At 41.0% G+C, this 25,969-nt stretch overlaps 1 protein-coding gene across 3 annotated transcripts in view; it reads right to left on the bottom strand.

Moving 5' to 3' along the window:
* Positions 1 to 25,969, bottom strand: part of SNTG2 (syntrophin gamma 2) — a 221,056-nt gene that overhangs the window by 140,536 nt on the left and 54,551 nt on the right. The gene's annotated exons all lie outside the window — the stretch shown is intronic.

Genomic DNA, 25,969 nt, shown 5'->3' on the forward strand with positions numbered 1-25,969 from the left:
TGGTATCTAAGCATTAAAAAGAAATATCACAAGACTGCTAAAAGGAAAGTCATTCATTGATACTATGCATAGATTCACTCAGTGATGGGTGAAGGGCCATAGTTTAAGCTTAGTGGCTTAAGCCTTGAAAGCAGAAGCCCCAGATTCAAATCCTGCTGGCACTTCCCAGTAGGGATGGGAGAGATTCTTGCTTGAAATCCTGGAACATAATGTAGATCTTTTCAAATCTTAGACATTTGAATGAAATGATTATCTTGCTGTATAATCTGCCAGCATTCTCAAAAACCAAAACCAAAAACCCCAAAACAGAGCTGGCCACATCTTAGAAGCAACTAAACAGTCATCCAATATGGGAGAGAAACTGGCTGAATGCATCTTCCAAGAAATTATTCAAGTCCTCCATCTTCAATAATGTTGAACAAAGTTTAATTTGGACCATTTGCCTAAGCTTACTTAGATCTACAGCATTAAGTTTAAAAAAAATGACTTCCTGTTTTTGTTTCGTATTTACATTAATTTAAAAATACATTGGTACCTCGGGTTACATACGCTTCAGGTTACATACGCTTCAGGTTACACATTCCGCTAATCCAGATATAGTGCTTCAGGTTAAGAACTTTGCTTCAGGATAAGAACAGAAATCGGGCTCCGGCGGCGCAGCAGCAGCAGGAGGCCCCATTAGCTAAAGTGGTGCTTCAGGTTAAGAACAGTTTCAGGTTAAGAATTGACCTCTGGAACGAATTAAGTTCTTAATCTGAGGTACCACTGTATTTATAAGCAATAAGCCTAAACAATAAATGTCATTCGCATATGAATTACATTATGCAATAGGGTTTTTTTAAAAAAAAATTATGAGGGGATAAATTTTTCATAGATATCTATGTGTGGAATCCACTTCTCACTGAAGTCAATGGAAAAATTAATGGAGCTATGACTATTTAGCAGAGGACATTTTTTAACCAAACACAGACCAATATCAAGTGCTACTCCTGCTTAAGAAACCCATGATCCATATAGCTATGTATTAGTACATCTATCTGTAACTTTCATTCAATTCTCAGGAACAGACATAAGTATTAAAAGCACAAGTCAGCTGAGGGTCCCATGAATGAACCACTGGACACTGTGGATCAGATGTCATGCAAAAACCTTTTTTAGAAATAATCCAAAATATCGGGGCCAATGTTTCATGATGAAATGAGACTATGTTTGTTCTGTCCACTTTCAAGCTGAAGTGGAGGTTATGTATAGGTTATTTTCTGAAACACAAAACAAGGGATGAATGGGAATTTGTGATTAATGATGACACAACACTCCAAAATCTTCCACTGTATGGATCCTAATGTACCTCATTTATTACTTATATCAAGTCTCTCAACTAAAAGCCGTGTTAAAAATAGCCCTGGGTTATAACGTAGGCATCTTCTGTTAATGACATTAGCCTTGGAACAGGAGTGATTAACAGCTGGTTCTCAATCTGTGTGATCTTAATCACGAGAAAGTAAGCAGTAATGGGTTGTTTAATTACTGTAAACACAGTGTGTCACCAGCTAATTAGATATGATTGATTGTTGTCAACCTCATTCTCTGCTCAAGACATCAGACACAAACATTTGAATTCAGTAATACATGTTCAGAATGAACTTTCAGAATATCCTTTTGGGTAAAAGGACAGGTATTGTGGTGGGGGAAGAGAGGACCAACACTCAACAGGATGCAGATAAATTGCTAGAACAGAGACCACGACATTCCGAATAGACTTTGAACAGGCAATGAAGTTTTAAAACAAACCAAAAAAAGTCACAAAACACCTATTTTATATTGGAAGATAATTTTTAATAGTTTAGAATTTAATGTTTCCATTTCGTGCTGCAATGTTCACAAGCTCGGCTTTGCAGACAAACAGGTAAGAAGGATGTAGTAACTATAGTATTCAGATTTTAAAACTTTATTTTACTTTTTAATGGAGATAGCTACTTTGGAAACGCCATTGCCCATAATTATTCTATTCCTATTGACCTCACTACATACATCGTTGAGCGACACGCTTTGTTGCTAAGATAGACAATTGGCATGTTGTATGTAGCTCCTTGTTATATTTTAAGAATATCAGTACAATCCAACATTTACAGCAAATCCAGCCTCCAAGGAGTGTGCTGCAATTGTTGCTAGTGCTGCAGTGGCAGCAGCCAATGAATTGCTCAGAAGCTGGATCTGCTGTCTTTGTGGATCCCGCCTCCCAAGGCAGCTGCCTCGCCTCATGGGTGAGCCGGCCTTGCACAGGCCTGATCCTGCAGGCTCTTCTTATGCATTACTTGTTAATGTTTCCTGCAAAGGTTTCCAGCTTTCAGCACATTTCCAAAAAGAACAGCTGCCTTCTAATTAAAATAAACCATAAAAAAGAATAGTTTTGACAACAATCACAATGTTTTATGAAACATGGTTGGGATAGAACCTTCACCAACACTCTTCATGTGAGCTGAAAACACTTCCATGGAAGGGAGGAATAGGTACCATATGTCCTTCTGGTGGCAACCTCTTCTCATGGGACACACCTCAAGTTTAACTTGGTGTGGATGAAGTAACGTGGAACTGTTGTGATAATGGGGAATTGAGAAGCTGCATATGCAAACAGAAAACTGCATGCAATTATTTGGATTCCAGCTATCTCCCAACCTTTGTATTTAACTTGGCTGGTAGCCACAGGCAACAAAGGATTCTATGCAAGTGAATGAGTGGGCTGGTAGAGAAGGGGCAGAGCAATGAGTCGCTCTGCTGTGAGTGCCCTCTGTTTCCGTTCTCCACAGCCAACATGGAAACTTGGTGGACTAACAGGGGAGAGAAGGATCATTCCATACGTCTCCCATCAGTCCGCTTGGTTTCCATCCTGGTCACAAAGAAATGTGTGTTCCCTGTTCTGCAGCCAAAATGAAAACGCAACAGGCTGGTGGTAAATGATGAACACCCTTTGGTCGAAGGCATTTTTTTTTAATTACAAACCTGCTAAGAGGCTAGTAGCCTGCAATTTCATGCTAATAACATTGTGTGTGTGTGTGTGTGTGTGTGTGTGTGTGTGTGTGTGCAGGCAGGCAGGCTATTTTGCGGGCTTATACACCAGTGTGGTGTAGTGGTTAAGAGTGGTAGACTCATAATCTGGGGAACTGGGTTCGTGTCTCCGCTCCTCCACATGCAGCTGCTGGGTAACCTTGGGCTAGTCACACTTCTTTGAAGTCTCTCAGCCCCACTCACCTCACAGAGTGTTTGTTGTGGGGGAGAAAGGGAAAGGAGAATGTTAGCCGCTTTGAGACTCCTGAAGGGGAGTGAAAGGCGGGATATCAAATCCAAACTCTTCTTCTTATTATTTACAAGGCTGGATTAATACAGGTAGTAAAGGTATTGCTAAAACACAACTGTTGTAGAGAAATAGCCTCTTAATAATTTGTGACAAGTATGGTGTGATTAGATATACTGAATATGAATAAATCACAGTGACGTGAAGGTTCTATTGAATTCTTCAGTGAGATGAAGGTTTAAAGTTTTTTTCCATGCCAGCAGCAGAGTCACCATAGAATAAATCTGATCGGTTAACAGCCCTGGAATACCCAAGCCAAGATCTGCATAGGGGAAGGGCTCTGTGGCAGAGGGTATCCTTTGCACGTAGAGGGTTCCAGGTTCAATCCCTGGTCTCCCCAGTTAGGGCTGGAAGAGAACCCTGTCTGAAATGCTAGAGATTTTCTGCCAGTCAGTGTAGACCATACTGAGATAGCTGGACCAACGGCATGTTCCTAAAACTGCTCTCACTTCTGCAGCACATAAACACACACCCTTTATGATCTTTGGCATGGCAATCTCTCTGCCTTCATTCCTTATCTGCACAAATGCCACAGGGATGCCCCCTTTCTGGGTGAGAAAATAAATAAACACAGCAGCGCAGCCTGGTTCTGTACACCAGGTGCCATTAAGGAAATTGTTTTAAATCTTCCAGAAATCACAAAGGTAAACAAGAGTCGAAAGCATTTAGAAGTCCAAGGCTGCAAAACTAGGTGCCCTTGAAAACTTATTATGTAAACAAGAAACCTATTGGGAGAGGATTATAGGAAAGTCAGGCCAGTAATTCCTAAGGGGGGGGGGAAGCATCGTGAAGACATGCTAGATAAGAGATTACAGTATGTCAATACAAAAATACTCAGAACTATACAGCATAAAGACAGTTCATCCATATATATGGCACGATTCATTGACTGCAAGAAGAGTATATTTGCTATACATGCGCTTCTGAGAATTAATTTCCAGAATGAGCTTTCCTTCTGGAAGTATACAACCAATGTTATTTACACAGTAAATATTTTTAAAAATCAAACTTATGTTGTCAAAATATCATGCTGTTTCCTTATATGGCTGTGACATGACAAAAATATGACTTAAAAAGCCATTGGCCTCAGTGTTATTGTTATCTTTTCAATTAAAAGTGAACAGAAAAGGTTTCTTCTAGAAGATTTCGCCCAAAACAGTATACTGAAAGTTTAGTCCAGTTATTATTCTTTCTGGAAATGTGCTTTAGGATGTGAACACCTGCAAACAGGGCTTCAAAGAGCTTCATCAGCCGTGAAGACTTGTAAGTATAATTTTATGCCAAGGGGCACACACCAGTGGCGGGTGGAGTCAGGTGCAAAAACGAAAAGACTAATGGAAAGACAAATGGATTTGACACCATAGAGGCCAGAGATTTCTACATACCTCTTCCAAGCAAGCAAGAGGCATGATCAGATTTCAAGGACACATTTCAGCCAAGCAAAGGCACACAAGGGGAGGGATACGGGTCAGGGAGAAGCCTGAGGACCAAAATAGGTAAGTCTTTGTTTCTTGGGTCCTCACTTCACTCCCCCTATGCTCTGGAAATTGGTGTTTACTTTCCTGGTTTTTGTTCAATATAAATCTTTATAACTCAAAATAATATTTCTAAGCTATTAAAACTGAAGGTAGCAATGTTGACCCATTAGAAAAAGGAATAATTGAAAAAAGTTAAAGTAAACTTCATTAGAACCAACTTAAATGTTACATAGCAGTGAGCACATGTTAAAAATTTCCAGAACGGTTCTCAGGGTGGATGCTAAGAAAAAAGTAAGGACACCTAGCTTCAAACATGGAAATTCTGCTTGCACATGAAAAGATGACGAGTCATGTGCTGATGGAAAAAACAGACAAAGCAACTTGCGTGGACAGGCGGAGTCCCCAGATCCCGCGCGGTCCCCCCCGTCATGTGAAATAACGACTCAAGACAACGTGCTATGGGATTAAATTGGCCACAACTTTATTAAATTTCAAATGTGGGTAGACCTTGGCTCAGGCATTGGGCGCTCTCCCTCCCCAGTCCCCAGCCGGGGACCTAGGGAGCATCAGGGTTATCCAGTGTGTGTGGGGGGGGAATGGGCCGGCTCTGGAGAACATATGTTCAAGCAGAGATAGCCGCTCCCGTTACGCCGCTGCCGCTGGGGAGAGCAATGACGACCTTTCGGCGTACGGTCAAAGCCTCCCTTCAGAAACCCCTTTAACGGGGAACCCTGGTATCGCCGCTGCAAAGAGGAAGATGGACTAAAGGATTCCGCCCAAGGCCTGATGCCACCAAAGTTGTGACATTTTGCTATGGGAAAGGCGAAACCTGCCAATGCAGGGTATTTCCTTTCCGGCCCTTTAACAGAGACCTTAATGTAGCAGTGCCCGCATACCTGTGAAGAAAAGTTAACCTGCAAAATAAGACATTAACTGAGGGTGGGTAGGGTGGGAGAAGCTCTGGAGCCAAGTGAGGATTCCCAGGTAAGATCCTCCCTCTATTGTGTGGGCAGGTAATCCCTCCCCTACCTGGCCTGGTCTCCTTGACAACGCTTTCCTCAGGTGGGATTGGACAACTGACTGAGGTAGGCGGAGACCTCCAGGTACCCCACCTGAGGGAAGGCAAAGCCAAGCCTATTCTGTTGGAGCCACTCCAGATCGAGGGGCTGCGCGAGTCCACGCAAAGGGCGCCCCCTGTTTTAAGCGGGGAGTGGTCATTATTGCATTGCTCCCCTAACAAGCTTGAGGTCCGAGAAGAAACCGTAAGCAAATTTGGAAGGTAAAAAGATGCTTCCTCTCAGGCTTCTCCAACTTTTTTTGAGGCTCTTTCCAGGAGCAAGTACAAAGCAGCTAACAGATAATTCAACAATTAATTTGCTTGTTTTCCATAATTAGCAAACAATATGCATGCTACACAAACTAGGCTTCCATGGTTTAGGGAAATGTGGCAACCATAGGACAGGTATTTCACCTCCTTTCCAGGAGGTGCCTCCCAGTTGACACTCCACCTGGGAAAAAGGCAAGAAGGAACAGACAAAAGTAAAACTAGAATTACCCGCCAATTCTGTTTTATTTTTAAAATGAAAACACACTCCTTTCTCTCTCAGTGGTTTAGCTGGCTCAGTACAGTTTGGCAGCAAAAAGAACCAATGAGGAATAAAGCAGCTCTTCAGGAACCCACAATCTCGTATAGTCTTACTAGGTTTGGCTTAACATGTCATGTGAACTTGTTAGTCTTCTAAAAATATATATTATTATTTACATTTACATTCCTTGATTTCCTCCGTCCAACAAAATAATTCCATCTCTCAGCAAAATCAACATTCCATCATAACCTTCCTTCTCTTTTGTAAACTAATTCAGTTAACTTGCCCCTTTCCATCAATTTCATGTACAGTGGTACCTCAGGTTAAGTACTTAATTTGTTCCGGAGGTCCGTTCTTAACCTGAAACTGTTCTCAACTTGAAGCACCACTTTAGCTAATGGGGCCTCCTGCTGCTGCCACGTGAATTCTGTTCTCATCCTAAAGCAAAGTTCTTAACCTGAAGTACTATTTCTGGGTTAGCGGAGTCTGTAACCTGAAGCGTATGTAACCTGAAGCGTATGTAACCCGAGGTACCACTGTATTTTATTAACCACTCCCACTCTCTGGAGCTTGTTCATGGTCCATACTAGCTTAGCAGCTACATAGTGGCTTCAGATTCCTAACCACTTCACCCTCAATTATATTAAACAGAATCAACACTGGGGAAGGTCTCAATGTGGTTCGTATATCAGCCTATGTACGTTTTGCCCCTAATCACTAGCTGTAATTGGTCATTGCAACCACAGATGCAACAATATGCGTTTCCTGCTGTGCATTACCAACATTTAAATCAATTTACCAAAAAAATTACATTTATTCTTGCAGGTGTTAAGTACCATCTCAATAGTAATTTATTTTATGCTTCCCTAATTAATAAACTTTGTGAATACCTTTCCACCTGGCTCCTAGTATTTTCTCACTGTTGATCTGAAATAGGTAACGGTAAAGGGCCCCCTGACCGTTAAGTCCAGTCACAGACGACTCTCCAGTTGTGGCGCTCATCTCGCTTTACTGGCAGAGGGAGCCAGTGTTTGTCCGCAGACAGTTTTTCCAGGTCATGTGGCCAGCATGACTAAGCCGCTTCTGGTGAACCAGATCAGCGCACGGAAATGCTGTTTACCTTCCCATCGGAGTGGTACCTATTTATCTACTTGCACTTGATGTCCTTTCAAACTGCTAGGTGGGCAGGAGCTGGGACCAAGTAACGGGAGCTCACCCCATCATGGGGATTCAAACCGCCGACCTTCTGATCAGCAAGCCCTAGGCTCTGTGATTTAGACCACAGCGCCATAGCCCACCCCAAATCTCTTTCCCATTAATTCAGTTTTACTTCCCCATATGCATCATTTTATTACAATTTAGCTCAGTTGGTAAAGCAAGAGACTCATTTAATCTCAGGGTTGTGGGTTTGAGCCCCACATTGCAAAAGGATTCCTTCATTGCAGTGGGTTGGACTAGATGATCCTTGTGGTCCCTAACAACTCTGCATTTCTATGATTCTATGAATTTTCTGATAGAATCCCCTTTGTTTAGCTTCTTCTTACCCCCCCCCCCCGTTGCCTCTTGTTATAAGTTTTGGAACCAATATTTCCTACAAGAAATGTATCATTTGAAACCCTAGTTTAGCTGTGCACAGTACGTAAGCTTTCTTGCACTCTCACTAGGCTTGGCTTAGCAGGTTGTGAAAAACAGGGCAATCAATAACAAGCAAATGAAAAAAGAAAATCAGTCATAGAGATACTGTTGAGGCAAAATAAACCTGGAAGCCAATTCCCAGTCCATCTGGGAAAATAGTACAGTACTTGAGACACTGTCGGGGTTATGACATAATACACAGTTGCTTACTTATCCCTGAACTGTGCTCTCTTGGCAACAGTGGAAGAATTGACAAAACCTTCTGCCAAATCTTTTATAAATAACATGCAGAGAGAAAATGTAGGTGTTGCTTAAATGTCCCCTACAGATAAAAATCATCTTTCATTTCACAAGTCAGTGATATAGTGGTAAATGTTGATGTGCAGGGGCTTATCAAGACAGCATCCACAGCTATGCCCCAAAGGAGAGTCCAAAACTGCAGGCAGCTGTATGGATACATTATCATGCACACCAAAATAACAGAAGTGCATAGCATAATACCCAATGTATTAGAATCAGCATGACTGTAATATTATGCATGCTTCTCTGGGAGTAAGCTCCACTGAATTCTGACTGCACATTCAGTTTGTAAAACACATTGGGTTTTTAACAAGCGAACTTCAGCCGCCAAAAGAAGAAGAGAAGAAGAGTTTGGATTTGATATCCTGCTTTATCACTACTCTAAGGAGTCTCAAAGTGGTAACATTCTCCTTTCCCTTCCAACCCCCATCGCACTCTGAGAGGTGAGTGGGGCTGAGAGCGGGGAATCGAACCCTGTTCACTAGATTACAGGTCTACTGCTCTTAACCACTACACCACACTGGAGGAAAGTTTAACAGAAAAAGGGTTTAGGAAGAAGAAGAAGAAGAAGAAGAAGAAGAAGAAGAAGAAGAAGGAGGAGGAGGAGGAGGAGGAGGAGGAGGAGGAGGAGGAGGAGGAGGAGAAGAAGAATTTTATTATTTATACCCTGCCCATCTGGCTGCGTTTCCCCAGCCACTCTGGGCGGCTACATACAATATGACGTGCGAAGACGAAAGGGTTAAAGAGAGACCACTGAGCTAAATGTTTCAGCTTCGTTTGCATTTAGAATTAAATTTCACAACAGAAGTGTTGTCATTTAAACTGCTAGCTTGAAGTAGGAATAACATAAAATGGGGGTGGCAAAACCAAGAAACTGCTCCCTTGCCCCCAACTTTGAGCTTTATCGCCTGATTTCAGTGCTGTGGTGCTCGGCACTGAAATCCCTCTGCAATAAAATCTCTTTAGAGAGCGAGCAGGCAGAGAGCTTCCTTTGTCTCCCAAGCTCATGTTGTGGTTCTAAGTGCCACAGCACTGAGTTCAGGAGATAAAGCCCAATGAAAAGTAAAAGGCAGCATTTCCCCCCATCTCAGAGCTGTAGGGGACACTGTGTTTTCTTCCTCACAAAAAGAGCCGTGAAGAGTAAATGGCAGTGTTTTCAGTCCTCTTTGGCTCCACCCCTAGCACTGGGTTGGGGATGACTTTATAAGAAATCTCATCCTGCCTTGGAAGGGAGAAAGAATGATCTCTCGATCTCTCTCTATTTTTATACTGCTCTTCATAAGCCATCTTGAAGTAGTTCACAACAACAACACATTAAAATGATAGATCCTGCAGCATCCACAAAGTCAAGGCCAAAATTAACTGAAAAGAGATGTAACAACAAGTTGGTATCAAGTCCCAGCAAAGGCTTTGGAAAGCAAATACATGTTTAGTAAGTGCTAGAACATCATCAATGTTAGGGTCCAAATAATAATAATAATAATAATAATAATAATAATAATAATAATTTATTATTTATACCCCACCCATCTGGCTGGGTTTCCCCAGCCACTCTGGGCAGCTTCCAACAGAACACTAAAATACAATAACCTATTAAACATTAAAAGCTTCCCTAAACAGGGCTGCCTTCCAATGTCTTCTAAAAGTCTGGTAGTTGTTGTTCTCTTTGACATCTGTTGGGAAGGTGTTCCGCAGGGCGGGTGCCACTACCAAGAAGGCCCTCTGCCTGGTTCCCTGTAACTTGACTTCTCGCAGTGAGGGAACCACCAGAAGGTCCTTGGCGCTGGACCTCAGTGTCCAGGCAGAATGATGGGGATGGAGACGCTCCTTCAGGTATACTTATAGCAAAAGGGAGATGTTTCCACAGAGTTGGCACTGCAACCATAAACATCCTCCTTCTCATCATGAGCACAGCCAGGAGGGCCTCTGTAGAAGATCTTCATGGCAGGGATGTGTGTGCAAGTAAGCAACTAAGTAGGTGTGTGAACAAACATAAATGGACTGGCTATGTGGCCCTCAGAAGGGTGACTGAATGTCACTCCAGCCCTTGGACCCCAAAAGAATGTCATAAAAGAATGGGGAAGAAATACCCAGCCTTTGCTTGATTATCTTCCTCCTTCTCTGACTTCTTGTATGCTAATCTGTCGCAAACAGGCATTAAGCCTTCCTAATCATATCTGAGCATGGAGGGTCAGGCAATTTCCTTCATGTCGCTCCTCCTTTGAAGGAAAAAAAAAGCCCTGGATCTGCTGTTTCCCCTTGGAGCATCAATTCCATTGCAGCATATGCTTTGTATGCAAAAAGTTTCAGGTTTCAATCCCTTCTGTCTTCAGGTAAGGTTGGGAAAAAAAGACTAATGTTCAGGACCCTGGACAGCAGCTGCTAGTCAATGCTAAGCTAGATGGACATTGTCTAAGTTGATATATGGTGGCTTCCTATGTTTTTAGCGTATGGACCATTTAGCTTACCGTCGTGCAGGCCATGTTCATAAGAGTAAGTGCAATGCAGCTCACTGGGACTTAAGAATTCTGCACAGAATTACACTGACGGTTCCCCTAATTTTAGAACTGCATGGAAAGTGGTCTACTATGATGTCATGACTGAAAGCCAAACTAAAAGGTTTGTTTTGCTTAATTTATTTACCACCTTCTAGCTTAAGAGAAAGCTAACAAAAGCCAAGAATTATGAGAAGCGAACATCTGCATGCTGCATAGTAAGGAATTATGTAAAAGAGAATGTATCCAATCAATCAGCAACTATATTTGTTCACTCTACACCCAATTTTATAAGTACAGTGATTGCAGAATTATGCCTTTAATGCATGATTTAATCATACCCGTCTATTTGTAAAGTGGAATTCATTTAAGCCTCTCTTGGAATTCTTGAAGAGACCGTGAAAATGAATAAGAATATTATTATATACATTTTGTTGACAAGTGGGCTCATTAAAAAAAGTATACAGCCACCTAAACATAGAGCAAGGGAAGAAGAAGATAACCACTAATTTCTAAACCTACCATGGTTAGCATTTTTAGACTATTTTTTCAATATAGTGTGACAACTTTACTAAAAATCAGATTCTGAGTAGCTTGACAAGTGTCGCTTTCAATAAAAAGCCTTTTACAATGTGTATTACTTGTCAAAAGTGCCAACAGTACAGATGAGAATGCAGAAGGTGAATGTGATGCAGATGGAATGTTTAATTTTCCAGTTTAAAACTTAAAAAAAGAAAAAGGTTTAGACAAAGAACACAGGTGAAAACTGATTGCCAGAAAACCATAGTGTTTGCTAGGTCTGACAAGAACAGAAATAGCCATACCATTTTGTTCAGAATCTGTTATTTTATATTTGACTCCCTTTAATAGATTATTAGCATGGTGTGCCACTGTAATATTGCTAATAAGCTTGCTTCAAGCTTTCTTTCCAGGTCAGCCTTTGAGGTCTTTTCAGAGCAAGTGTGTGGGAAAACATCTGACCCTCCAGATGTTGCTGAACTCCAAATCCCACGAGCACCAGAAAGCATGGCCGATGACCAGGGATGATGGGAGTTGTAGTTCAGTTGGCAGAGCATGTGACTCTTAATCTCAGGGTCATGGGTTTGATCCTCACGTTGGGTGAAAGATTATTGCATTGCAGGGGGCTGGACTAGAAGACCCTTATGGTCTCTTCCAATTCTACAATTCTATGACTGCATGTGTAAAGCACCAAGTCGTCACTCATCAACTTATAAAGAAACCTAGCATGTCCAGTATAAACCTATGGTAAATTATTTTCCCCAAGACCCTAGTTTTTCAGGTCCAGGGAATGTTTGTTATAGAGGAGTAATGCTCACTTGGTATCAGCCAGAATTATTTGATCAGTCACCATGAAAGGCAGTAGGACCACTTATGGTGCAGCTACTTTGTCAGTCTAGATGTGAGCTGGCTAGCGACTACATGGGGCAGTTCCTTGGAAGACCTATTTGTTCAGAAGGGTTGCAGATCTACCCAGAAAGGTGTCACCATATTTGTTCCAGGAACATGGAAGTGAGCATCCAGACTTATAGGGAAGGAAGGGAACCAAGCTGAGTTGGACCCTTCTTGTGGAAGAAGGACCTGTTTAGATGTGGAAAGTGACACTGGTATGAGACTGGGAAGGCAAGTGGTTGGTTCATCTGGTGGATAGAAGAGTGCTCATAAGCGTAGAGTGGTCCTTGGAGTGGGGTTGCTGCCTAGGGCGGTGAAAGTAGGTTATACCCAGCAAAGCTGCTGATTGCTAATAATGATAGCTATTTCACACACCCTGTCAGTCAGTGACATTAGGCAGAGTGAGGAAGCTGCCTCAGGAAGCAGGTCTGGGGGCAGGGGTGTAGGAAGTGTTGGAAAGATGTGCTGTTAATTGCTGGTTCAGTTGAGGGGTTGGGTAGACTGCACTCTGCTCTTCATTCACCTCTAACGTTGCAAATAGTCTCTAAGATTTTTTTGCACATAAAATGCATTCTCTGTATATTTTAAGGCTTAACTATTTAAGTTAAGGCAGAGAGGGGTCATCTTGGAGTAAAATCTGCACAAGAAAACCCCTTTCAAATTGTCTCCGCAAAAGTGGCCGACTAAGCTTGTAGGGAAAGACTTCAGGAAAGGAGCTGAAAGGGTTTCCCCATCAATCTTCTAAAGTTACAGTCCTTAGCATATAATATAACAGAATTCCTATCTGTATCAAACTCTTGGCAGATGGTAATGCCAACATAAGGTCTAAGTGACTTCAGAAAGGTCATATTAACTTGCTGGGCCAAGAGGACAAAGCCACAGAAAGCAGAAGCACACTGCACACCACACCTGAATCCTAACTAAGCTTCTCAATGACTTTTTCTTCCTCCATCCTCCAGAGCCAAACTGATTATTTTTATTTGCTAAAATTAAGCCTTTCCAGGCCTTTCTCAAACACCAGATGATTTCCCACTGTGCCAAACACTAATTAAATAACACACACACACAAACTCATGTCTTACTACTTTTTAAAATCATTGTACCAATATGGAATCGTGCTGTACCTCAGGGAAAGAAGGCATGTCAAAAGAAGCCAACTCCATATCATCCAATGGCCATATCAGATTAAGGGGTTAAGTTAAAGAAGGCACCAACTCATTTCTGCTACAAATAAAGCTTTATTTCTGGTATGAACTCCCCAGGTGTCCCAGATTGCTTTCCCTGTTAAGTAAAGTCTTTCAGCAGTAGTCGTCTCATGGGACAGCTGTCTTGCCACAATTTGTTCTCCAGAGCTTCTAATTCTCCCTTTTCCAGTCCAGTCTCATCAGGAGTAAATCCCATATACCACAGGGAAAGTCGGGGACTCACAGAGTGTTTTGGGGAAGCTTCCACTGAAGAGAATAAGGATGCCCTGCTTCGATGTCACTGGCCTGTCAGGCTTAAGTCTGGAACGCCTATGCCCCCCCCCCAGTGGATGAAGGGGGCTGGGGTAGATCTGCTGGAATACCCTCTCTGGGCCCTACCCTATGGGGCTTAGGGAGATAACTTGCATATGGCCTGCGGCAGATGAGTCTCTCTCAAAAAAAGGCCTTGCTTAGGGCCTGGCTTCTACAGCCTGCTCACTGGACTTGTCCCTCCTCTTCCCTCTCTCTGAGGCTTTTATACCTTCCCTATCTTCCCCATCTTCCCCATGTATGGAAGTGAGAGCTGGACCATAAAGAAGGCTGATCGCTGAAGAATTGATGCTTTTGAATTATGGTGCTGGAGGAAACTCTTGAGAGTCCCATGGACTGCAAGAAAATCAAACCTATACATTCTGAAGGAAATCAGCCCTGAGTGCTCACTGGAAGGACAGATCCTGAAGCTGAGGCTCCAGTACTTTGGCCACCTCATGAGAAGAGAAGACTCCCTGGAAAAGACCCTGATACTGGGAAAGATGGAGGGCACAAGGAGAAGGGGACGACAGAGGACGAGATGGTTGGACAGTGTTCTCGAAGCTAGCAGCATGAGTTTGACCAAACTGTGGGAGGCAGTGGAAGACAGGAGTGCCTGGTGTGCTCTGGTCCATGGGGTCACGAAGAGTCGGACAAGACTAAACGACTAAACAACAACAACAACATCTTCCCCATCATTCATTCTGCCTGAGGCATTGCAGCTGAGATCCTTCATCTCTCACAGGTAGAACCTCCAGGTGGTGTCCAGAGGAACCATTGCTTGGCTGGTGCCTGATGGTATAGATCAGGACCTACTTAAAGGGTCAGTTTCCAGCAAAGAAAAACACTGCGTTCCAGTACCCCATTCAGTCTTTTTAATGGCATGTGGCAACAGTTCTTAAATACTGCCCTGTGGACAGAATCCAGTGTTGGTCACTGTGGATACCTATAAAATAAGAGCTTCATGCATATCACACCTTGCCTATCAAATTAACTCCTTGTGCCTACTCGGATATCTAGTATCTGTTCCAGTTTTACTCCGGTCACATCCACACCATACATTTAAAACACTATTGCAACACTTTCACAGTCATGGAGACCCCTCCGGGAACTGTAGTTTGTTATGGGTGCTGGGAATTGTAGCTCTGTAAGGTCATGCCCCTTAACAAGCTACAGTTTCCAGTATTCTCCATGACTGTTACCATGATATACAATACTACTTTAAATGTATGATCTTAGTGGAGGGTTCTGTTAGCGCAACTGATTTAATTATCTGATTAAGTACTTGCATTTGCCTCTATAATAACCTCCATTACAAAAACATTTATAAAATGGTCCAGACTTTTTTCCTTCTTTTAAAAAAGAAGCATCATCACAGTAAATTCAAGGTCAACACCTAATTTATTTTGCTTACTGAAACATAACTACTGCTTTACAAGGGGAGCACAGAGAATATCTGATCTGTCCTACTAAGTGCCAAGAGATTAAAGTTTTTAAACTTTATACTGAGTGTCAAAGTATAGAATTTTCTGATATTTTTCAGTATGTTACAATCATACAAGGGAGAGAGAAACAGGCATGGTAGAGCATGAGACTCTTAATCTCATGTTTGTGGGTTTGAGCCACATGTTGGGCAAAAAATCCCTGCACTGCAGGGGGTTGGACTAGATGACCCTTGAGGTCCCTTCCAACTCTATGATTCTATGAACGTTCAGACTAGAAGAAGAAGAAGAAGAGTTTGGATTTGATATCCCGCCTTTCACTCCCTTTAAGGAGTCTCAAAGTGGTTAACATTCTCCTTTCCCTTCCTCCCCCACAACAAACACTGTGAGGTGAGTGAGGCTGAGAGACTTCAGAGAAGTGTGACTAGCCCAAGGTCACCCAGCAGCTGCATGTGGAGGAGCGGAGATGCGAACCGGGTTCCCCAGATTACGAGACTACCAGTCTTAACCACTACACCACACTGGCTCTACAAAATATTTCTGTTCAGTTAGCTTTGCTTCATTCAAGATCTCACAACAATAGAAATCTTTTTGCATTGTTTGACCTATCAGAAAGAAACACATGAAATTCTGAGCATGGGGGTGGGAATTACTTGAGCTGCATTTCTAAACTTAGAATTTCAGTTCCACAGAAATGCTAGTCCTGGTGGTGACATTTGGAAACCCCAGAACACCCCAGAATATTGTATTACACAGATTACAAGACACTGCTTACCAATAATTGAGCACTCGGAACACTGTCTAAAACCAAAGGCTGGCTCATCCAGTTCTGCTTATTGGAAGGAACAGACACTCTCCCACACACCTTACCATGCATTTTCAGTAGGCAAACAATTAACATGGAATTTGACCTGTAATAGACACTGTACATGCAACTGAGGCCATGCTTTATGCAGATATTGAACTGAAAACATGCAGTGGCGGAGCCAACAGGCATGGTTCCTCCTCTGTTCACTCTACACAGAGGTACCGTATTTTTTGCTCTATAAGACTCCCTTTTTCCCTCCTAAAAAGTAAGGGGAAATGTGTGTGCATCTTATGGAGTGAATGCAGGCTGCGCAGCTATCACAGAAGCCAGAACAGCAAGAGGGATTGCTGCTTTCACTGTGCAGCAATCCCTCTTGCTGTACTGGCTTCTGAGATTCAGAATACCTTTTTTCTTGCTTTCTTCCTCCAAAAACTAGGTGCGTCTTGTGGTTTGGTGCGACTTATAGAGCGAAAAATACAGTAACTTCTGCCCATTCCTTATAAAATTCAAGAAAGTGGCATTCATGAAAGTTACCCTCAGCAGTATGAAATGTTACAATATTTAAATATGTTGAGTTGCTGGTAAGTTTCTTTTTCAATTTATTTGTAGAGCTAAAAACAAGGGAAGCATATAAAAACTAAGGAAAAAATATGGCACCAGGAGTCATTAAGCTATTTGTGATGTTATTGGTTTGGAGTCCATAGATTTGACCTCTTTGTTTGGATGGAACATAAAATGAATTGCTACATGAGCAAAACCGGAGCTGTTTGACACAACTGCATCTGACTGTAAGCATTAAATTACTGTATAGCGGATTGACATAAAATCCATCTGCTGGAAACATACATAAAATAGAACAGAAAGCTTATTTCGTGCCACTTTGTTGACACATCACTGGAAAACATAATGGGAGAAAATTAGACAAACTTCAACATAAGACATCAAAAAGCTGAGGGTTTTTAAAAAATGCATCTGAATAACTTCTGCCGGTTTAAATTCCATTTCCTTGAAATGTAGCTGCTTGTCACTTTTGATGTATGTTTAAAATATAAACCAATTGCAGAAAGCATTTGTTTTCAAGTGTTTTTTTTTAGGAAAGGTCCTCAAAGAAGGCTTGAGATGTGTGCTGGAGCGATACAATGGGAAAGAGGGATTGGGGAAAACGGCATAGCGGGGAGACAGCTTGCAAAGCCCTTGCAATGTCAGAACTACTGAAACACAGTTCATTCCCATGTCAACACTGCAAAGGGACCATGAGAAGGTGACCTGGGAGTTTTAACAAAGCCCCCACCACACCCTGACATACACACCAGTTGGGTTAGAAGCAGAAGGGTCGGCAGATCAGAGAATGTCAAGGTAAGTGACCTCAGAGCAAAATTAACATCCTATGCACTGTTTATAGCATTAAACAAGATAAGCAAGGTGCCTTGATTACATTCCACACACTTATTTTCAAACAGGTAACTGTAATTATTTTTATTTAGCAAGAACTCACAGGACCTTGAGTCTCCCTGCCTGTTCCCCCTTTAACTTTTGAGCCACTTTACTGAAAAGGAAAGGAAACTGTGTCTGTGCAAAATTGCAACCACCACCACCACCAGCAGCAGTTTATGTGGTATTTGGTGGTGGGTTACCAGATTGCTCCCACTGCATGCTGCCAGATGACTCAAGAGTTTCAATCAGAGGAAATTTCATATTGCATGTCAACCATACAGGTCATTGGGTACTGAGTGGCTAGCATTGCCTTGGTATGGTTGGTGCTAATAACCGCAACCCAAACCAGCCACTGCTACCCATTCAGCAGCCACATACAGTGGTACCTCAGGTTAAGAACTTAATTTAATCTGGAGGTCTGTTCTTAACCTGAAACTGTTCTTAACCTGAGGTACCACTTTGGCTAATGGGGCCTCCTGCTGCCGCCGCACCACCGCTACACAATTTCTATTCTCATCCTGAAGCAAAGTTCTTAACCCGAGGTACTATTTCTGGGTTAGCGGAGTCTGTAACCTGAAGCGTATGTAACCTGAGGTACCACTGTATTTCCTTAGTGCTACAGGGGACGCTCCCATGCCTTTGCTCTCAACATCATTGGTAAATGATGTTGGATCACTCTTTGCAACTCAGCTAGAGAAGCTGGTAGTCTTGTTGTTAAACCACTGGAAAACTTTGTGCTCCCTGTGACTGTTGACCAGAGTGAGCTATCTTTAAAACGATCAAGGGGTCGGAGGAACTCCTGTATGAGGAAAGGTCGCAACAGTTTTAAGTTTAGTTCATACTAGAACCCAGGGTCTTCCAATGCAGCTGAATGTTAGAAGATTCAGGATGATAAAAGAAAGTATGCACGGCTAAACTTGCTACCACAAGATGTTGACATAGCCCTTAATTTAGATGCTTTAAGACAGTATGAGACAAATTCATGGGCAGTAAGGCTATCACAGTGTCTACTAGCTATGATAGATGTTTACTACCTTCATAACCAAAGGCAGTGCCCCCGAAACCCCTTGCTGGGATTCATGAGTGGGGAGAGTTTTGCTGTTCTCATAGGCACCTGTTTGAGCCTTCTGAGAATAGGATGTTGGGCTACTGGACCTTTCGTCTAATCCAGCAGAGCTCTTCTTAACTTTAACACTATTTTCCCTTCCTTTGTGAAATACTACTGGAAATATACCAGTACCATATGTGACATTATTTTCTCATGATATAGAAAATAATATATTTAAATATTATGGTGGAAAAAGATTTGGAAAACCTAGAAAAGTAAAGAGAAGTGCTAAATCAAGTAAGAAGAAATAAGCAACTCAAGAGAGAGAAAAATGCCATGATTTTTTAAATGGAAGATTTATGAAGAAAAACAATTTTGCCTAGATCTTCTATCTGAAGAAAAAATGCAGATTTGTGTGTAGGGATAGCAGAGACAATGAATGTTTCTATCATGTAAGTGAAAGTAAAAAAAGAGAGGGGAAAGGAAGGAAAAGTGAAGCATAAAAAGAAAAAGGGAATACCAAGTGAGATTAATTTGGCACATGACTTATAAATATTTCTCTCGCAAGTACTATCATCTTCAACATTCGCTTATAACTCCTGCTAGAATTCACATTCAATTATACAATTATATCTGTATTCATTTATTTATAAACCAGAAAATGTTGAACTTCAAAAGGTTCAGAGGGTTATTTCAGAGAATGTTTGTTTCAGAGAATGTTTATTCCTGTCTAAGGTTTATCTGCGCTCAGTGTCATCCACTTAAGGAAAGATAAATTTGTGAAGACGAAGGCAGCAGATAAAAAAAACCTGATAAATCTACCTAACTCTTCATAGTGGTATCAAGGAATCAAGGACAGTTTTCAGATCACCTTTACGAATACCTACAGTCAAATAGCTTGTTTTTCTTACCCTATGAACCCACCAACAAAGCTCTCACCACTCTGAGGTGGGTCCCACTTAACCATTTTTATCACTGTTGATGCTATAGTAGGAGCCATTTTTCATTCAGAAGAGTGAGGACAAAACTGGATGTGACACCATTCACGTAATTAGTACTTGTATGGTTTTTTAAAATAACAAATAGGTGCAGAAGTCCTTGTACAGATCAGGACCACTGTGTGGATGAAGGGAGATATATATATATATATATATATATATATATATATATATATATATGCGCTGGTGGAAAGATTTAACTGTCTGGGAATATCCTGACATTTATCTTCATTGTCATCTTCTTATACATGACTTACTATGACATGGTGTGACAAGATGATCTATTTTCTATCATACATTCTTGATGCTTTATATAATCAAGAATTCAGACAAGCACTGTGGATTGTATTCCTTTGAGTGATATCTCCAGCCACTGAACATAAATTGAGTCCTTCAGAAGTATGGTTATTAAACTACATGAGAATCCATATTCGGTAAAGAGAGCTGTTGCTAATACACCCAATGTAAATAATATCATCTGGTTAACTTTGGTTTAATCAACGCTACTTTTGGACATTGATTCATTTTTTTCAGTACAGACTTAGGTCCATTCCCAAAGCACCATTTATGATGCCACGTTTTTAGGGGTCTCTACTGGACAAGCCATATCAGTGACTCATTTAGAAACCCTGCCATGATCTCATCTCAGACCACACACCCCTCTTTCTGAAGATGGTATGAAACTGGTTTCACTTCCCACTTTTCATACCCTGGTGCGACAGCCCAAATATCTCCTGAGACCCCCCACTTCCAGTCTGGGTATCTAAAATAATTCATGGCAATGTTCTGTCAAAAACCACACATGTAGAAAATACTTCACACCAATTATGGGTATAAGCAAAATTATAGCTGAGCCTTGCAAGTTTCATGCCCTGCAGTAGCTGTTACTTCTTTATTCTATTTTCAAAATAGTGCTACGATGACCTCAGAGAAATGGCAAGTGACCCCCTCAAGCCTTTTCACTTCTTCATTTTGGCTTATCTCAGGCTTTGATGACACTTGGTCTCAAAATGTCTTGTATCATTCTCCTTTATTCCTCTCCTTACTCTTTCAATTCAGCTGAGCCAATTAGCATGTCAGCGGGTTTGCAACTTCTAAATCTCATGTTGTGAAATTCAGCCAGTTCCTTTTGCCAGCAGCAATATAAGCAACTTACCATCAGATACCCTGTAGAGCTCAAGACTCGGTCGCAGCCCACCTGCCTAATTTCACTCAAGAACCTCTTGAATAGGATGAGATGTCTGTCCAAAACTTGTGCAGTATCCTTGCACATGACATGTGCCTGCAACCACTGCCAGTCTTTCACCTGCCAATACTAGTTCAGACAGTGTGGCTGCCAAACTAGTACAAGAATCTTGGGGAACATGATATGAACCCATAGACAGATAGACAGTTTGTAGCTCAGTAGAACATCTGCTTTGCATGCAGAAGGTCTCAATTTTAATTCTCAGCTTCTCGAGAGAGAGAGACTCCTGAGCCACTGTCAGTCAGCACAGATGATACTGAACTGAGCTAGACAGACTCGGTATAAGACAATTTCCTGTGTCCCAATAGATTTTGCACATATATTGTATGTGCCGCAACCCCATAACCACTTTCCTAAGAATATAAGCCCTAATGAACTCAAAGGAGTTTACTTTTAAGTAGATAGGCATAGAATCGTGCTATTTGTTTTTTCACACTGGAAACGACTTTGTTTACGTTCCTCATTTATAGGTTAGCTCACTCAAAAGAGTAAAGACTGAAAGCTACAAGACAGGATTGCCATCAGTTATGAAGTAAATAATGTTAAACTTCATGCTATAAAAGCAAATATGAGGCATCTCTGCATGAAGGAAAATCCACTGATAAATGTCTTACTTGAACTTTTTTTTATCAGAAAATGTTGTTTATGTGAATCTAGCATGCATGTAAATGTAACAATATTCAAACACCATTTCCCCATACATCTGCTAGGTTATAAAGAAGTGCTACTCTCAGTACCAATTATTCTGTGGTCGTAACAAAATCCATTAGAAATCCATTATTTTGTTCCTGTTAAAATTATGAATATATCTCTGGTGAGGATTTCTTCAGGGGGCAGGGGGGACCTTTTCATTTTTCTTCATTAAAATAAAGGCTTGAGGGTATTAAGTAATGTTCATCTATATTGTGAAAAAAATCTCTCTTTCCTTTTCCATTAGTGTTTTATAAAAACATTTAACATCTCCACTATGAGCTCATATAAACAACAGCTGCCCTAAAGTAAATAGCCTTAAAACGCAATGAGTCTCGAAAAGCACAGAGTTCAAATTTCAGTTTACTACTTCCATACGCTCTTTAATTTTGACTTAGTTCTATCTCAAGATATAAATGTCTCTCGTCTATGCAAAAAGACTCATTCATATTGGTAGCATACCCCACAACCATCCCAATTTCCCTTGGACATTCAAACAATTGTGGTAACAAAAGGATTGATATCCAGATGAAGCAGTCTTATATTGTCCTCATTTGAACATAGCACCAAGCCAAACATGGCTCAATGCAAACAAGCAAGAGTATAGGTCCCAGAGAGGTGATTACAACCACTTTGTTCCTCCCTTGTTTTGTCGCTGTGGTGCTCCATATTATGGTTTGGCTCAGCATGTGACTTGAACTGAGGTTTATGGTTTAGCTTTCCCAGACAAATCAAGAGCTGTACACCATAGGCCAAAGCTTGGCTAAAGCTCATGATCTGTCCGGAGAAAGTTAAAACTTGAGCCTAGATTCAGATGACACTCTGCTAAACCAGCTTCTTTATCGTTGATGACCAGTTTTTGCAATGTATCCAGCCCCAGCCTACAATATACAGAAAGAACCCTTTATGCAACAGATGTTCATGAACAAAATATTTCTTTTAACACGTTCATATTTCTCAGAGGAATTCAGCACTGCCCAAAGCACATGCACGTGCTTTCATTAACAAAACTTCCACATTGCCCATTAAATAATTAAGTTGCTTTGAGACAAATAATCACAACTAACTCAATAGAAGATGCTTTCAGAGATCTGTCCCTAGCTGTTGTGTAGGATAGGATACCTCTATGCCCATAAGCCAAAGTTATTGTTTTTTTTAAATCTCTCTTTCTCTCTCTGTTAAAGCAGCACATTAAGTTGGCAAGTAGTTTTTGCTGCTGCTGTGATGGGGGTGGAGGGGGGACTGTTCCATGCCACAGCAAAGGGCGTCTATCAGGAGAGCAGAACAACTGACTGATGGATCATTTTTCTCTCAAAGGTCTCCATGTTTCACAGAACTTTTGGAACACCATTTCCCTTTCCTACACAAAAGAACATTTAAGACAGAAAGATCAATTGCCATGGACAACTCTGTCAGGCAAGTAAATTAAAGGGTATTTCCAGAAGATCATTTTTTTTTTGTGGATGATTATTACCCATTTGTCACTGTTTGCTACTGCTTGTTTTTCTCAGTATGGGAACTGAGCCAATCCCTGTACTGATTACTGGTAGTGCAAATGGGCTGGTGAGATCCACGCAGGTGACACAACAACTGCATGGCATGATTTGGGACGACAGCTGATGGCATGATTTGGGATGCCATCTGGATACGGTCCCAAACTACAGTTCGAACCCACTGTGTAGCCTTAACTGCTGTCATTACAAAAGATGTATCCTCAGCCAAGAACAGAGTTGGATCTGGGCACTGAACCAAATTGGAGGTTTCCAGAACGTAACCCAAGGCCACAGTTCTAAACATGCATACTGGGTCATGATCCCTATTGAATTCTGTAGAGCTTTACTTTCAAATGCAAATATTTGAAACAGGCTGTAAATGTGCAGCCCTCACTACTGAAAGTGGCCTAGATTTTCAAAATACAGATAAGAAATGGATGTATGGGTTTAAAGACAATGTATTCTGTATTGCAGCATTGAAAAATACAGAATCGTTTATGTGACGTAATTATTCAACAACAGAAAAGATGCATTTAACATCTCTAAAAGCACATGTGCTGAGCTCCTGACACCTGACACCCCTCCTTCTTAGGAACTGGCAACAATGCTTGCTTTTGGGAAGGCAACTGAGCAACCCTAATGGCTTTGCACGCATAAAGTTCCAGGTTCTGATCCTGGCATCTCAACTGACCAGAATCTCAGTTTATAGGGCTTGGAAAGACCTCTGCCTAAATAGACCAAGGGGGAAACTTTATTTTTCAAAATATAGCACAAATTAACACTTCAGGCCAGATCCTATAATATTGTCAAAAACTGCCTTCATTGTTTCCTTTTGAAAATAATGGAGTGGTGGGAGTTTTTAAATTATTGTAAGCTGACCTAAGCACTGTAATCGCAATCAAATGATGTTTTCTAAATAACAGTAATAAAGCACACACAGTGGCGTAGCGTGGGTTGTCAGCACCCAGGGCAAGGCAAGTAATTTGCGCCCCCTAACCCGTGGATCTAGGTAGGGGCAGAGAGCTGCAAGTGCGAGCGTGCCCCACCCCAGATGTTGCGCCCGGTGCGGCCGCCCCCCCTGCACCCCCACGCTACGCCACTGAGCACACACAAAGATTTTGCAGAACTGAAGTCAGAAAAATCTATAGGCATAGCTAGGGTTTATTTTAGGGAGGGCAGGCTTTATGTTGGGGTGAACAGAACCAAGTTATCTGTGATATAATTGGTTAGTTAGTTAATTACTTTTATTTATTTATTTGACTTGGGAGGGGGCAGCTGCCACCCCCTGCCTATGCCCATGTTTCCTGGATCAATGATCCAAATTTCTTGAGGTAATCCCCATTAAATATGATTTTATTCAGCACTCCTTTATTAGGTCATTCTGTTTCTGTCTCTCGGTTATACAAACCTTACAACACAATATTAAATACTATTCACAAGACTCACTGAACCTACGAACATGTATACAAGATTCCAGATTAGCAAATTTAATACTGTGTAGAATATGAACTGTAGTTGCTCACTATAGTTCTCACAATGGAAATTCATTGATCCCCCTTAGGCGTTTTTTTTGATCTGCTAATTAGTTGGAAGTGAGTCATTTCTACTGTAGATATGGTAAGGTATTCATTTGTTCTTGTCATAGAAATGGGACACATTTCTGGCCTCATTATATACCTCCTTTTTTTTACTTTGTACGTATTTATATATCCAACTTTTGTGACTCATTTCATTCACATGGCAAAGTGGCTGTAGCGCACAAAAGCTCATTTCACATTGTTGGCATTTTTTTTTCTTTTTCTTTATTATTATTATTATTATTATTATTATTATTATTATCAATGCAAAATTACAACAAAAATTTCAAACATTGAATCCAAAATAAAACAGTACAAACAAGCAAAAAAACAACAAAAAACAAAGACAAAACACAAGAGAGAAAAGAACACAAAAAACACACTACAAATAAAACGATATCATCATTCTAATCTAGTCATTACATACATATACACATATTGACTTCCTTCCTTTGTTCTAAGACCTCAAAATTTTTACTCTTTCTAAGTTGTTGTGTCTAATGTAGATTACCTCTATCTTTATACATATTACACCATTTTTCTCTTTCTTTAACCGTGCAAAGCATCATTCATTACATACCGATATGCTTACTCCAGAACAATGTTTTTTCATATACTCTTTAGCACATCCCCATTCTTTTAATAATTTTTGGTCTGATTGTCCCCTTAACAATAATGGGACAATTGTTGGCATTTTCAATGCCACAGCACATTTCCTTGGTTTTGGTACAACCTATGAGGATGGCTAAACTTTCAGAAAGCATTCCAGTGAGCTGCATATCAGAACAGTTTAGACATGCATGACCTCTTTGGGGATAGATCTTATCCTTTAAAATGAAGATCAGCACAAAATTCTGTATCAATGCAAAGCACAGGGATGGGTATGTATTTGCAAGCTGTTCTCTTGCCCTCCATCCTGTCCTGGGATTGTTTTCCAGATCTTGCCTGAAGCATAAAACCAAAATAGATTGTTGCAAGATGCAGACCTCTACAATTTCTTCCTGGAAGCAGCATGCATCATCTTAATGATGTATTTGAGTGCCTACTTTCTGTGCCTAGCTTTTTAAATATATCCAAGCTTGTTGGCTACATCAGGAGAACCATAGTGTCAGAGAACTTTATACTGCTAAATTTAATAGCTCTGTGCTATTCATTAAAAATTAGGCAGAATGGAAGAAGAGGCATGCTTAGCTGCTAGCAGTATCTCCTATCCTCAAGGGATAATGTAAACATATCAAGTTGTTCTATTCAACAAATAAAAATGTTACAGTCATATTATCTTTGAAATTTATACTGACAAGTTGTATATTATGTTTCCATCTTACAAATAATATTTATGGTGTCATTAACCCACAGCACTACACAAAACACATTATTTTTCTCTCTGATCATCTTACAGTATATAATGTACAACACCTATGTACAGCAGCCATAAAATACTTGCAGTACAAAGATGAAATAGTTTTAATGAGCAAGTTGCTATA

Source organism: Podarcis melisellensis, assembly GCF_964234715.1.
Source record: "Podarcis melisellensis genome assembly, chromosome: 3".
Taxonomy (NCBI): Eukaryota; Metazoa; Chordata; class Lepidosauria; order Squamata; family Lacertidae; genus Podarcis; species Podarcis melisellensis.